This window comes from Lactuca saligna, chromosome 1, assembly GCF_052625555.1.
Source record: "Lactuca saligna cultivar CGN05327 chromosome 1, ASM5262555v1, whole genome shotgun sequence".
Taxonomy (NCBI): domain Eukaryota; kingdom Viridiplantae; phylum Streptophyta; class Magnoliopsida; order Asterales; family Asteraceae; genus Lactuca; species Lactuca saligna.
This window is the reverse complement of record NC_136417.1, coordinates 173,544,769-173,561,510: the sequence shown is the minus strand read 5'-3', so window position 1 is coordinate 173,561,510 and position 16,742 is coordinate 173,544,769.

Below are 16,742 nucleotides of genomic sequence, written 5' to 3'. Positions count from 1 at the left end.
TTGCTGGATTTCAGAACGACTATATGCTAAAATGATCATGCCCACGGAGTGTCCTGACTGGCCGATGCCTTATCAACTAAACCTAAAGTAACAAACAATAATTAATAATACACATGAATACAACAAATACAAAGATATAGAGTTATGTATGAACTCAATCCCACGTTAAGAACACATGTATAAACGAAAAATATACAAAACCCAAACCCTCAATAAGAATTCAACGCAATGTTTTAGGTCAAAGCTACTTAGTCGAGTTTTATTGTACATGGGATGAACCACAACTAAAATTAGACTGGTCACCTATGTTTAGTTATGGTTAGACTAATGCACAACTAAAATTGGATACGGTGTTTGATAGACTAAAACACCAGAAGAGTCTAGAAGATTAAAGATAGATCTCGGATCAGGATACCATCAACTCGGAGTACAAGAAGATGATGTTCAAAAAAACAACATAGGACTCAATATGGTCATTAAGAGTTCTTAGTTATGCCTTTGGATTGACCAACTTTCCAACAATGTTCAAGGACTTCATGAATAGTGTTTGCAAACCATACTTGGATAAATTCTCGATAGTAATTATCGATGATATATTGATATATTCACGAACCAAGGAAGAACATGGTCAACATTTGCAAATAATCTTGGAACTACTAAGAAAATATAAGTTGTGCACCAAATTTTCCAAATGTGAGTTTTAGATTAGAGAAGTACAATTTTTAGAACATGTAGTTAGTAACAAAGGGATTCATGTCCAACCCTCCAAGATTTAAGCAATTAAGAATTAGGAAGAATCAAAGACACCAACAGAAGTGCATAAATTCTTAGGACTTGCATGCTATTACCGTAGATTCAAAGACAATTTATTTGACGTAGCCCACTTAGAAAACTAACACAGAAAGATATGAAGTTTAACATGGATGTAAAACAAGAAGTTTCTTCCCAGAAACTAAAACAAATGTTGTGTAGTACACCAATCCTATCCCTTCCAGATTGGACAAAAGATTTCGATGTATATTGTGATGCATTAAATCAGGGATTGGGATGTATGTTGATGCAAAGAGGAAAATTTATCGCCTACCCATCACGACAACTTAAGGTGCATAAGAATAATTACACTACCCATGACCTTAAATTGAGAGATGTAATTTTTGCACTGAGAAGTTGGAGACACACAATTAGCTAGAGAACATATAGGTGATACCTTATGTGCCGAGCCAGAAATAATCAACCAGACAACTCAAAAGATCGTGCAAATTAAGGATCTATTAAAGGCAGCACATGATGATCAGAAGAGTTACGATGACGTAAAACGTAATCCTTTGGATTTCCAAGTTCGAGATACAGTATGTTAAAGGTCTCTCCTTGTAAAGTCGTAATTCTATTTGGGAAATGAGGCAAACTAAACCAACGGTATATAGGACCTTTTGAAATTCTAGCAAGAATTGGTTCTATCGCATACCAACTCAAGTTACATCAAGGGCTAAGAAATGTACACGATCTTTTTCACGTGTCAAATCTCAAAAGTCGTCTATCCAATGACACTCTCGTTGTACCTCTCAATGAGATACAAGTCAATACCTAACTCAACATTGTAGAAGAACCTGTCTAAATCATGGATCAAGAAGCCAAACGATTAAAACAAAGTCGTATTCCCATAGTGAAAATTCGATGGAACTCTTTATGAGGACCTAAATTTACTTGGAATGAAAAGCTCAGATGAAACAAAAATACTGCTAACTATTTAACAAAACCCCATCCATAAGATAAATTTTGGGACAAAATTATTCTAACCGGGGGAGAATGTAAAACCAGTCAATAAATAATCACACACGATTATGTCAATCATGTATTGTGATTATGTCAAATAAGTAATATAATAAACCTATTACGCAGTATACAATAAATTCTAATACATGTATGAATTTTAATGATACAACACAAAGTATATGTCAATGCGATTAAAAAGATATACAAAATGTCTAAATCTGACTTCATGTGAAGAAGTTATGATAAACCGAACACTATGAAAATATATAATAAGAGGAATTTAAAATAGACTTAGAATTAGCTATTGGATTCTAAAATATAGTTTTAGTCCTCGTAAATACCTATGCATGGATATAAATAATGTCAAAAACAGAGTTCGTATGTAAAAGTTATGACCTTTTGAAGATACAGCTGTCAGAAACCCATGGATATAAATAATGTCAAAAACAGAGTTCGTATGTAAAAGTTATGACCTTCTGAAGATACAGCTGTCAGAAACCCGAATCTAACTGACTCCACGATGTAAGCATAAAAACTCATGACGTGAGGAGCAAAAATGCCACATTTCAAAGCTACAAGTCAACAGAATAACGTGAAAGGGCCAAAATCAGCCTATAAATAGCCATTTTCACACCAAGGTGTAACGTTCGGGTTCCCAGGTACATTAATTTATATTATAATTTGAGTTGTGTTGAGTGACTCGATGAGTTGGTTCTTAGACTCGTTGAGTCAGGTCGCGAATGCATGATGTGGAAAATGATTAGACTCGACGAGTCACGGGAGTGCACTCGCCGAGTTAGTGTTGTCGAAAGAAACCCTAATTTGTCGAGTTTGGGACCTATTTAAGGACATCATCCGTGAGGTAGCATATCGATCTTTTTCTGTTTTGTTGACGAATCCATCGATCTAGGGTTTTCTGTACCCCTTTATTGGGATGATTTGTTGGATATATGGTCCCTTATCATGTTTAGACTTTGGATCTGGACCCATAGTGGTCTAGAGAGCTTTATCCATCTTTCTTTATGATGAGTTACGGAAGAAATGGACTTAGGATGTTGCATTTAGGGCTAATTCATCAAATAGAGTTGTTTGGATGTTGCATGAGTATTAAGATTGAACCTTTACATGTTTAATGAGCTTAGGAAGGTCAGATCTATGGATTAGAGGAACAAATCTGACCTCAGATGGTCTTTTGAGTTTGAGCATGGAATGAACTCGGCCAGTCCATGAGCAGACTCAACGAGTCGGACAGGGTTGTCCTGTGACTCACACAGTTGATGACTTGTCGAGTTAGGAGAGTGACTCAGTGAGTCATAGGGGGATTTAGGGGACTTGAGTTCACGTCAGAACTTGCCGAGTCAGTGCCTGACTCAACGAGTTGGGTCAAAGGGGTGGCCATTGAGCAACATTGACAAAAGTTGACTTGTGTTGACTTAGGGCATTAATCGAACTAAGTCAAGAAGGTATTAAATAGAGATGTATTTATGCTATAGGAGGAAGCTAGGTTAAAGGATTGAGCGCAAGTGATTATCCAACATCTTCGAGGTGAGTCTTCTCACTATGCCTTACGCGATGGGGTATTTATGTGTGACCAGAAGGTCATATGTGTATGATGGATATGTGATGTATGTTGTATAGGTAATATGTTATGGTATGAGTATGATGATGTGGACCGAAAGGTCAGGATGATATGGACCAGAAGGTCAATAGTGTATGGACCGGAAGGTCAACAGAGTATGGACCGGAAGGTCAACAGAGTTATGGGATGGAAATCCCCTGAGACACTTGGATCGGAAGATCCCATAGAATTATCTCCTAGAAAGGCATATGTGATGTATGTGGTATTTTGGGGAACTCACTAAGCATTTATGCTTACCGTTTGCATGTCATATGTTTCAGGTACCAGTGATGATCGCGGGAAGGCGCCAGCATCATCAGTACACACTTGCAGTGAAGATGTTTTGAGATTCTAGGGATTGTGATTTGTACTTATGTTCAGTGAAAAACCAATGATACACGTGTTTGAGAATATGTGATTGGAGTATTTTTATTAATTTGAAATGAAAAATTGTTTTGAAATTTCACGGTGTTACAAGTTGGTATCAAATCCTTGGTTTGAGGGATTCGGATTCATCTTCAGGTGTATTCGAACTCAAACTGAGGATTTGAGAAAGTTTTCATAAATAAAAAAAATTTCCTAAAAGAAAAAAAATGAGGAAACAAAAGAAAGCAGTGTGTACGATCAGCCAACGCCCGAACGGTGATTTCCCAAATTACCCTTACATTATTTGTTAAGAGATATGTTGTATAGTGTTATGCATGCTAGAGTAGGCTAGGTATTCATATTAGGACTAAAGTGACCTGATTCGTGATGCCTTAGCCTAGGGAGATTTATGCTACTATGAGATGCTTGTGAGTGAATAGGTAGCAGTGAGGTACTATGAAGATCTACCGAAGGTTAGCTCATGTATGGCAAGAGATAGAGTACTTGTGACTTGGGATTCTTGGAGGGTGACTTGGAATTAATACTGATGCGATATGGAAGGTAGTATAGGGCCCGTACTACTAGAAACACCGGATCAGTGTACAATCCAAGTAGGAATCCTTAGGATACTAGGAAACAAGTAGGGTTCAGTTATCAAGTGCGAGTACGCTCAAACGGGTCCCTGATTTTCTTTTTATGTTGTATTTCAGAGACATCATGGTTGGGATACACCATAGACCGGGGACTAGTGATGGGGTGTGAGCGATGAGGAGCTCCACTAGATGATTCATGATGAGGTGGCTGCAGCCATCGGAGCTGAGATACCAGAGATGTTCAGGTCTATCAAGACCACGCTGATAGAGACCTTTGATGAGCGGTACACCTCTCTTACTGACGCTATTGTTGTTGTGGCCACCACAGCCATCATGGCTTCTAGGCCGCGGGGGGGGTGACTCGTTGCTGTATCCGGAGCTCAGCAACACGAAGCCACCGGATTTTGATGGTACGGAGGATCCGATTGCTGCGATGAGATGGATATCTGATATCGAGGGATGCCTCTACACTTTTTCGTGTCTAGAGCATCTGAGGGTTCGGTTTGCACAGAACCAGCTTCGCTTCAGAGCGAAGGATTGGTGGAAATTTGTGATGGCACATCTCATTTCTGCAGAGATCTCAGCGGCGAACTGAAAGAGGTTCATCACTATGTTCATAGATTAGTACGTTCCCCTAGTGGAAAGGGAACGGTTGGCCTAGGAGTTCTTGACCCTCAAGCGGGAGACTGAGTCAGTGACTATGATCACCAGGAAGTTTCATGAGATGGCGATGTTCTGCCATGCGCATGAGTCGTCTGAGCAAGCGCGCGTGAGCTAATACTTGAGCATTCTGGGGAGCGACATGCAGGAGTTCGTATCGAACTCGACTTACCAGACATTTGCTAAGCTTCAGGAAAATGCCTGGAAGAGGGAGATTGAGTTAGAGACTCAAGCCAGGGAGGATGCTGTGTCTCAGGGGATGGATAGGCGGCCGACACAGTCTCAGTCGGCAGCCAAGTAGGCAAAGCCCGCTGATTAGAGATCTGGAGGCCAGAAGGGCTGCACTTGTGAAAAATGCGGCAAGGGACACGATGGGGTTTGTCGATATGGTGCTTGCTACGAATGTGGCAAAGAAGGGCATATAGCCAAGGACTACCCCAAGGGATTCATGGTCTGCTTTCATTGCAACCAGACGGGCCATCGGATGGCCGAGTGTCCAGAGTTGCGGGGGATAGCACATGGAGCACAGTAGGGACCTTCCCCAGCCACCATGCATGCTACTGAGGTTCGGCCGGTGAAGGCCGAGGCAGCAAAGGCTCGCGGGAGAGCCTTCCAGTTGATAGCAGAGGAGGTTTGCGCAACCCCCGACGTCATGGCTGGTATGTATTCCGTTATTATTTGTTTATGATGAGATCTTGTGTTTATATTGTGATATGGGTAGGTACTTTCCTTGTGAATTTTGTACCTGCTTTGGTGTTGTTTGACTCGGTTGCAAGTCGGTCCTTTGTTTCATTAGCATTCAGTAGGCACATCAGTATCCAACGGGAGGCGATGAGTCGACCTCTACGAGTTTCTATAGCTGACTAGCGAGCAGTGTATGCCACAGACGTGATTCGAGGGTGTGTGCTTGACATCTTCGGCGTCGGGTTTCCGATAGATCGGATCCCGATTGCGATGAGGGACGTATGTGTTATCGTGGGCATGGATTGGTTGACCCGATTTGTGGCTGTGATAGACTGTGAGCAGCAATTGGTGGCGATTCGGGATCCTAGTGGGGGAGTGCTGACAGTCTATGGAAAGGAAACTCAAAGCGGGTAAACATTTTGTTCGGCTGCCAGGGCGAGGCAGACTTTGCAGCATGGTTGCAAGGGGTTCGTAGCTTATGTGATGGATACCCGGGAGGCCGCGGGGAGACCAAGTTTAGTTGATGATGTTCCGATAGTGCATGAGTTCCCGGATGTATTTCCCGAGGAGTTGTCGGGCGTGCCTCCCGAGAGTCAGGTGGAGTTTCACATTGATTTAGTTCCGGGGGGAGCGCCTATTGCTAAGGCGCATTATTGCCTTGCACCGCCAGAGATACAGGAGATATCCTCATAGCTTCAGGAGCTGTTGGGAAAAGGGTTTATTCGACCGAGCAGCTCTCCTTGGGGAGCACCGATCCTTTTTGTCAAGAAAAAGGATGGTTCGCACCAGATGTGCATCGACTATCGGGAGATGAACAAGTTAACGGTCAAGAACCGTTATCTGATGTCGAGGATTGATGATTTGTTCGATCAGCTTCAGGGTACATCTTGGTTTACCAAGATAGACTTGAGGTCTGGATATCACACGATGAGGGTGTGTGATGAGGATATCCAGAAGATGGTGTTCAGGACGCGATATGGACACTATGAGTTTCTGTTGATGCCTTTTGGGCTCACCAATGCACCAGCAGCGTTCATGGATCTCATGAACAGGGTATGTCAGCCACTGTTGGATCGATCGGTGATCGTGTTTATTGATGATATTCTAATGTATTCTAGATCCCGAGAATAGCATGAGGATCATTTGAGGGAGATCCTCGGGGTATTGAGGTCGGAGAGGCTTTATGCCAAATTCTCCAACTGTGATTTTTGGTTATGAGAGGTCCAGTTCTTGAGGCATCTTGTTAATCAAAATGGGATATTGGTCGACCCAGCCAAGATTGAGGCAGTGATGAGTTGGGAAGTGCCAAAGTCCGCCACGGAGATCAAGAGTTTTCTGGGGTTGGCCGGTTATTATCGAAGATTCATTCAGGATTTATCCAAGATTTCATTGCCACTCACTAGGTTGACCCAGAAGGGTGTTGCTTTCTCATGGGGTCCGAAGCAGCAGACCTCATTTGAGACTCTTCGCCGGAAATTGTGTGAAGCCCTGGTGTTATCCCTTCCAGAGGGAGTTGAGGTTTCTGTGGTATACTGCGATGCATCAATATCAGGGTTGGGTGCAGTGCTTATGCAGAGAGGGCAGGTGATAGTATATGCATCGAGGCAGCTGAAGCCTCATGAACCAAGGTATCCCACTCACGATATGGAGTTGGGAGCAGTAGTGTTCGCTCTCAAGATATAGCACCACTATTTGTACGGGGTTCGGTGTACCATTTACACAGACCACAAGAGTTTGAAGTATTTGATGGAATAGCCCAACCTGAATATGCGGTAGACGAGATGGCTGGATGTGGTGAAGGATTACCAGGGTAAGGCGAATGTGGTAGCCGACGCCCTGAGTCACAGGGCAGAGAGTGTTTTGATATGAGGTATGTGTAAGAGAATGACCGTGATGACTCCGGTGTGAGATACCATTCGTGAGGCCCAGGCAGAGGCTGTGATACCGGAGAACCTCAAGAAGGAGCGAGTGATTAGGTAGGTATCTGAGTTTGTGACTAATAGCCGAGGGTTTATGACTTTTCATGGTTGGATCTAGGTGTCGTTTATTGGTGGGGTACACAGTGTATTGATGGAGGAGGCACATAGATTGATATTCTTGATCCATCCCAGGGCTACTAAGATGTATTTGGATCTGAAGAGAGACTATTGGAGGCCTTATATGAAGAGAGATGTTGCATGGATTGTAGAGAGGTGCTTGACCTATCATCAGGTTGCCGAGTACCAGCGTCCGCATGGCAAGTTGCAACCACTTGAGGTTCCCCAATGGAAGTGGGAACAGATTTTTATGGATTTCATCACCAAACTGCCAAGAACCCCAAGGGATGTCGATGCAATTTGGGTGATTGTAGATCGATTGACGAAGAGTGCTTACTTCCTTGCTATCATCGAGAGCTCTTCTGCAGAGAAGTTGGAAGATATATATGTGAGGGAGGTGGTTTCTCAGCATGGAGTGCCGATCTCGATTGTGTGAGATCGAGATGTACGTTTTACTTCCAGGTTGTGGAAGAAGTTTCATGAGGAGTTGGGTACGAGATTGCATTTCAGAACTACTTATCACCCTCAGACCGAAGGTCAGAGTGAACGGACTTTCCAGACACTCGAGTACATGCTTCGGGAATGTGTATTAGACTTCGGAAGAAGTTGGGACACGTATATGCCTTTGGCTTAGTTTTCCTATAACAACAGCCACCATGCGAGTATCGGTATGCCTCCCTGCGAGCTGTTGTATGGAAGGAGCTATCGGACACCCATTTGTTGGGGAGAGGTAGGACAGCGTGTGATGGGTAGTATGGAGATAGTGCTACAGACGACTAAAAAGATTCAGGAGGTCAGGCAGAGGTTGCTGACGGCCCAGAGTCGCCAGAAGAGCTACGCTGATAGGCATCACTCAGAGGTCGAGGTTCATGTTGGTGATTTCGTTCTCTTGAAGGTATCACCTTGGAAAGGTGTGATTCGATTCAGGAAGAGAAGCAAGTTGGGACCTCGATATATCTGTCCATTCATGGTGACAGCTAGGGTGGGCAGAGTAGCGAGCCGGAGTTAGAGATAAGGGAGCAGTATCCAGAGTTGTTGGCAGATCGAGACTTCGAGGGCGAATTCTTATTCTAGTTGAGGATAATTGTAACGCCCGGGTTCCCAGGTACATTAATTTATTTTATAATTTGAGTTGTGTTGAGTGACTCAACAAGTTGGTGCTTAGACTCATCGAGTCAGGTCGTGAATGGGTGACGTGGAAAATGATTAGACTTGACAAGTCAGGGGAGTGCACTCGCTGAGTAAGAGTTGTCGAAAGAAACCCTAATTTCTCAGGTTTGGGAGCTATTTAAGGACCCTTATAGCCACCATTTGCGGCTACCAGACCCTTGAGAGAAACCCTAAGAGTGCTTGATCTTTTGTGAGAGAAAGAAGCCATTATTTGATCTTTGTGGGTTGGTTTTGAAAGAATAAGGTGGTTCCAGCTTAGAGGAGACCAAGTAGGTTGCATATATCTGGATCTCAAGCAAAGAACATCATCCGTGAGGTAGCATATCGATCCTTTTCTATTTTGTTGAAGAATCCATGGATCTAGGGTTTTCTATACCCCTTTATTGGGATGATTTGTTGGATATATGGTCCCTTATCATGTTTAGACTTTGGATATAGACCCATAGTTTCTCCAGAGAGCTTTATCCATCTTGCTTTATGATGAGTTATGGAAGAAATGGACTTAACATGTTGCTTTTGGGGCTAATTCATCAAATAGAGTTGTTTGGACGTTGCATGAGTATCTAGATTGAACCTTTACATGTTTAATGAGCTTAGGAAGGTCAGATCTATGGATTAGAGGAACAGATCTGACCTCAGAAGGTCTTTTTAGTTTGAGCATGGAATGAACTCACCGAGTCCATGAGCAGACTCGACGACTCGGACCGGGTTGACCCGTGACTCACACAATTGAAGACTCGCCGAGTTGGGAGAGTGACTCAGTGAGTCAAAGGGAGATTTTGCAGACTTGAGTTCACATCTGAACTCGTCGAGTCAGTGCCTGACTCGACGATTTAGGTCAAAGGGGTGGCCATTGACCAATGTTGACCAGAGTTTATTTGTGTTGACTTAGGGCATTAGTCGAACTAAGTTAGGAAGGTATTAATTAAAGATGTATTTATGCTATAGGAGGAAGCTAGGTCGGTGGAATGAGCGCGAGTGATTATCCTACATCTTCGAGGTGAGTCTTCTCACTATGCCTTACCCGATGGGGTAATTATGTGTGACCATTAGATCTTATGTGTATGATGGATATATGATGTGTGTTGTATAGGTAATATTTTATGATATGAGTATGATGATGTCAAGCGAAAGGTCAGGATGATATCGACCGAAAGGTCAACAGAGTATGGATCGGAAGGTCAACAGAGTTATGGGATTGAAATCCCTTGACACACTTGGATCGGAAGATGTCACACCCCGCTAAAGCGGAAACGCAAGGTATGATAGCGATAACGGTTTCATTGCAAAAGATAAAGATACATCACCATAGCAGTATTTAAAGTTTACAAATCATAGCTTCAAAAGAAACAAAATACAAGTTTTTCAAAATAACATTGTTCAAAATATAACTTCATAATAGCTTCAACACGATGCAGCATGCTCTATGATGATGAATCTTTACATCCACTTACTAATTATTTCCTGAAAAAGCGTGTAAAACGAGCGTCAACTATGAAAATAGTTGGTGAGTTCACAAGTTTATAAAATCGAGCGTACAACAAGGCTTTTCGTAAATACAAGTACATTGCTTTAATGATAAACAAGTTGATTGCTATTAAGGAATACAAGTTTATTGCTATAATGAGAAACGAGTTTGTATGTGTATGAGCAAACAATGAGTCTCAACCAAACCTATGACTGAAGTCCTATTAAGATCTATGCTTATCGTTCCATAGATGAATATGGTATCATGCACTCCAGCGATTCGGGCGAGTGAGGAGTTGTCAATTCCTAATAGCTCTATCCATAATGACCATTGGCTCAAAGAGTTAACGGTTAGAGATAAGGGAAGGGCCTTAGTACGATAAGTTCTCATGTTCTGTGTTGCATAAACATACATAAAGAAACATAGCAATACAATAGCAATCATGTTTGATACAATTCAATTTAAATACAACATGCAAATAGTAGTTTTTCTGGACATGCTTTTCCACCCCAAAACATAAAACCAAAAATAAGGGAGTACGTGAATACTCACGATGTTTCGTGTAGGCACAAGCAGTACTTCGGGATGCACCAACGTCTTACTACCGGGATCCTACGACATCAAACACACACACTAGTGAGTTTCCATGTCGATATCTAATGCTAATATACTAAACTCTACATATACGGAAATGCCAATTTATGTTTTAATATTGGATTTTATATCAATTGGTTACACTTTTTCTAAAATATTGAATTTTACAAGTCGTGTGATTAATTACAAATTTGGAATATTAATTTTCCAAATTTTTAAGTCTCTATAACAACATAAATTCACGAAAAATAGCATTCGAGGGATAAAAATAGTTTACTGTAGAGAAAAATCCTCAAAATTGTTAGGTAACCTCCTACTGTATAATATGATATCCTGGTAAATTTTCATGAATTTTGGATAATCAGAACTATTTTTCCAATTTTTAGACCATTATAATTACCAAAAACTGGGAAAAATAGCTAGACATGATGAAAAATCTTGAAATTATTTTCTGGAGTCACCCATCACAGTTAAGGTATGCGAAAATTGTTAGATACAATTTTCACATCCTCTAAAGTGGTTTTGTAATTTATCATGCCCTAAACAAAATAAAATTAGAAATCATATGAAACAGTAACAAAAATTGCTGAAATTTGGTGACGGGTCATTATTCCCCATAAGGATCATCCACGAATTTATTTAGGATTTATTGACCTTCGGAAGTATTTTATATGATTTATGTCCTTGGTTTTAGCAATAATTCTAATAAATCAAAGAAATAACAAAAGCTCTTGAAATTTTCCAGATTATCTCATGCATGCAAGGGCTTTCAAAAGGAAAAATGTTAAGAATGTATTCAGAAGAGAAATGAGGGTAATGATTCCAAACAATTTAAGAAAAGTTGCATGCAATAATGCATGAAGTGTAAATGTGGCTGAAGTTCATGAATTTGTATAGCCCATTCAGTGAGGTGTTAAGCCATGAAATTTCAACCATAATTCACTAGATATGTTAAGTTTCTAAGGTATTTTTCCTCAGATTTATGGTTGGGTTTAAGGCCATTGTTTAAGCAAGATCAAAATAGTGATCACAGAAAAAGAGCTGTATGCGCAACCTTTTTGTAAAATCGACCGAAAATTGGATATTTAATATTTTACAGTGATACCAGTTGGGTTTGAAAGTTAACTCGTGGAGCTAACCAATACAAAAAGAATATCATGATTTGGTTAAGAAATGACTGAGTTATGGCCTTTCAATGTCTCACAAAGTAATCTGGCAGATTGCATGTTTGTTTATGTGCATTATTAGGGTATTTCAACAAGAACATCATGCATGCCTTTGGTAAGATCCGATTTCTAACACATGCATGGAATGAATGAGCCTCCAAGATGTACTAGAAATGGTTTAAATGCTTTTGGTCATGCATGAACATAAAATAAATGGAGAAGAACATGAAATATAAGATTTTGATGTCACATGATCATATATGCATCTTTTTCACTCCTTGCATGGGCTTGATCCCGGATTTTCACCATTTCAAACACATGCATTGTGTTATGGTGAGAATCTACAAACCACAAGGGGAGAATAAAGATTTCTAGCCATGGAAAGGCATAGAATCCGAAAAGTAGAGAAGATTAAGAAGAAAAAGAAGTTTAACCATGAAACTATGGAAGAAGATGTTGTTGTTTACCTTGGTTTTGACCTTAAGAGAAGTAAGAACACTTCAAGGTCTTCAAAGTCTTGAAATTTGGCAGAGAAATATGAGAAATTTCGTGAGTTTAGAGAGAGAGAGAGAGAGAGAGAGAGAGAGAGGAAGAGAGTGAAGTGTGTGAAGGGTGGAGTGTAAGAGAGTGAAGAGAGAAGAGGTAGAGTGAGGGAATGAGCTTAATGATTGAGTTTTGGGAAGAAAGAGGGCATGGGGAGGGGAGAATGGCCATATTTTTGTGTGGATTAGGGCCTTCTCTCTCCTCAATTCAAGTTTTATAAAAATCCCTCCTTAATTTTTATAAAATTTCTTCTTTATATAGTTATCGATTTATTTAAAAATCTTTGTATTTAACCAATAGTTTATGATTAACACTTGATAATTTAATTTCTATTTCATTGATTATAATTCATAATTTGATTAATAAAAATTTGATATTAGGAAGTTTATAGCCAAATTTTATAAAGTTTTTAAGCTTTATAATTTATAAGTTTGGATTTTTGGCTCTTTAGGGTTTTTGGAATATTGTTTGATGTTCATCATCATAATGAAGTATAATTAGAATATTTTAATTTATTTTTTTAGGGTTTTATACCCTTTTTCAATTATAACTAAGCTTGAAAGTTTCATTCAATTTATCGCATTGGCATTTCCTATTGTAGTTAAGCAACTTACAAGAATTGTAGGTGTCAAGTATATTAGTCCTAGATCTTAGTTGGATCCTAGTTTATGCAAGATTTTGACCTAATCTATACTACTAGGCCATGACGTGTTGTGCATGAATGGTTTTTATAAGGATCCATGAGTCCGAGAATGACCTGAATTGACAGTTGTCACAGTATCCCCCATTTAAAAAGAATTTCGTCCCGAAATTCATTCTATGTCGTCGTTTGTCGTCCCAAGGGAAAAGTTGTGGATACTTTTCCTTTATGAAGTCCTCGCGCTCCCAGGTGTACTCCGGCCCGCGTTTTGAGTTCCATCGAACTTTCACAATCGGGATCTTACTCCGTTTAAGTTATTTTACCTCCCTGTCAAGGATTTCTATCTGTTCCTCAACGAAGTTCAGCTTATCATTGATCTTAATTTCCTCCAGGGGTACTATCAATGCTTCGTCGGCTAGACATTTCTTAAGGTTGGAGACGTGGAATGTGTCGTGAATGGCGCTTAACTCTTGGGGAAATTGAAGTTTATACGCCACCGGACCAATCCTTTCAATGATTTCGAAGGGTCCAACATATCTCAGGCTTAGTTTTCCTTTCTTACCAAAACGTACAAGCCCTTTCCAAGGCGACACTTTTAAAAGTACCTTGTCTCCTACTTGGAATTCTAATGGTTTTCGACGATTATCCGCATAACTTTTCTGACGATCTCTAGCAGTTTTAAGCCTATCCTTGATGATAGCAATCTTGTCAGATGTTTCCTGGATAAGTTCGAGTCTAGTCAACTGTCTGTCTCCAATTTCTGTCCAACATAAGGGCGAACGACACTTGCGTCCATACAATGCTTCATATGGAGCACATTGGATACTCATGTGGTAACTGTTATTGTAGGAGAACTCAACTAGAGGCAAATGAGTATCCCAATTTCCTTTGAACTCAATGACACACGCTCGTAGCATGTCTTCCAATGTTTGTATTGTTCTCTCTGTTTGGCCATCGGTCTGAGGGGGTAGACCGGGCAATTCCTCCGGAAACACCTCGGGATAGTTTTGAACCACTGGAATCTCCTTGAGTTGCTTAACTTCAGGTTCTCTTTCTAGCATGTGGGCCATGAATGCAATACAATTCTTCTTCAGGTATTTGTGAATCTTCATGCTTGATACTATGTTTAAACTTCTTCCTGGCTTTTCACCGTGTATGATAAGGGTTTCTCCATTAGGGAGAGGCACTCTAATGACTTTCTCGTAACAACCAATGTCCGCTCTATTTTTGGATAACCAATCCATCCCTACTATCACATCAAAACTACCTAGCTCTATCGGAATTATGTCAATGCTAAAGAGTTTATCAGCTAAATTCAGAGTACAACCAGGAATTATATCACTAGCCCTAATTTTATATCCATCAGCAAGTTCAACAGCATAGGCATTCCTCATCTTTACTGATTTCAAGCCAATTAACGGTCTAAATGCTAAAGAAACAAAACTCCTATCTGCTCCTGCATCGAATATTACTGATGCAAAATGGTTGTTCAGGAGAAATGTACCTGTTATCACTTCAGGGTTCTGACGAGCTTCTTCTGCACCAATCACAAAGGCTACACCTCTTGGCCGTCCAACTTGATTTCCTTGGAAGTTTTGCCTGGCTTGACCTTGTCCATTGTTACCAGGTCCATTGTTCAATTTGGGACATGCTCTACGGAGATGATCAATACTCCCGCACTCGTAACATGCCCTTTTTCCCTCCTTATTCACCTTACAATACTTCGAGTAATGGCCTGTTTGCTTACAGTTTTGGCACACTGGGCAAGCTCCCTTGTGATGGAAGTTACACTTATTGCACTTCGAAAGCGGCCTTGAGTATTGCTTTCGCTCCTGCACTTCCCGTTCTTGAGTTTTCACTGGTTCTTGCTCCTGGGCTCTTACCATAAAGTTTCTTGAGACTTTCTACTTCCTCCCTGACTTGCCTCCATACTTCTTCTCTTCCTGATCTACTGGCTTCCTCTTGCTACTAGAGCTTTCCTTTGTCGATGCTCCCATCCTTATCACATCATTGGTTAGTCGATTTGCTAGACTTACTGCACTTTGAATAGTAGTTGGGTTTGTTGAGGTAACCATTCCCCAAATCTCTGGTGCCAGACCGCAAATGTAACGATCTATCCGTTTCTCCTCAGGAGTAACCATGTGAGGTACCAGCTTTGCTAGTTCATAAAATCAGACTGTGTACTTCTGTATTTGTGTTCCAACCATAGAGTGGTTCCAGAATTCACATTCAAGCTTCTGTAGTTCATCCTTGGGACAATACTCCTCTATCAGCAGCTTCTTTAGGTCTTCCCAAGTTAGCTGGTATGCCGTTGTACGGCCTCGGGTTTGCACCAGGGTATTCCACCAGGTCAAGGCCCTATCTTGGAGTAGGCAAGTTGCATACTCAACCTTATTGCGATCGAGGCATTTTCTAATGTGAAGGACCGACTCCATGCTGTCAATCCATTTCAGTTGTCCAACCGCACCTTCCTTTCCATGGAACTCCTTAGGTTTACAGGCCATAAAGGACTGGTAGTTGCATTCTCTTTCATTGTTTCCCCGGTTTCCTCCACTACTTCCTTGGTTAGCATTAAGTCCTGCAGTTACTTGAGTAACAATGTTTGGGATTGCTTGCATGAGTTGTTGTGCTACCATTTGAGCAACATCGGGTGTTTCGTTATGTGGGCGCCCGCGACTAGGCCTTCATGCCATGGTTCTATGACACAGGAGAAGAAATACGTATAAATACATAAAATAATGTATAATATGTAGTTCATTACTATTTTGAAAACCGTAAGTGTTGTCAAATCATTGGTTTGCATTAATACTAGGCATATAGATTTTTGAAAGAAAAGAAAAGAAAAAATCTCTTTTTATTCAACCATTTATCAAATAAAGTTTAGGGTTTGACCTCATAGTAAAAGTTTTCAAACATAAAATAAAATTCTTCATTATCATTTGAGATATTCTTAAAACCAAACCAATACATCGATCCCAAAATAAAGTTTTAAATGTTTTTCCCAAAAGACACCCAACATGGGTTTTCATTTCATAACAAAATAAAATAAAATACTGAAATCAGAACCAAAAGCCAATCGCTATCCCAACAAGAAGCATCAACACCACAATCAGGAACAGCCCACCAAACACATAATATGTTGTCATCGCATGACCTGCCTCTCGTCTAGCAGCACTAGCAGTGTTAGCAGTCTCCATCGAATGGTGATACATGATTTCCATCCCTGTCATCACTTCGTTCAATACCTTCTGTTGCCCGGCTATTAAAGCGAGGCTGTGGTGCAGATCTGCTGCCATCGAATACATCCTTCGGGACTCCTCCAGGGTCATTCCTAGCTGCCTGACATGTATCCCTATGACTCGTTGTGGTGGCGGTGCTCTCGGTCCTGCAATGTTGGGTCCTGCTCCGCTAGGTCCTGTCGTGCCATGTCC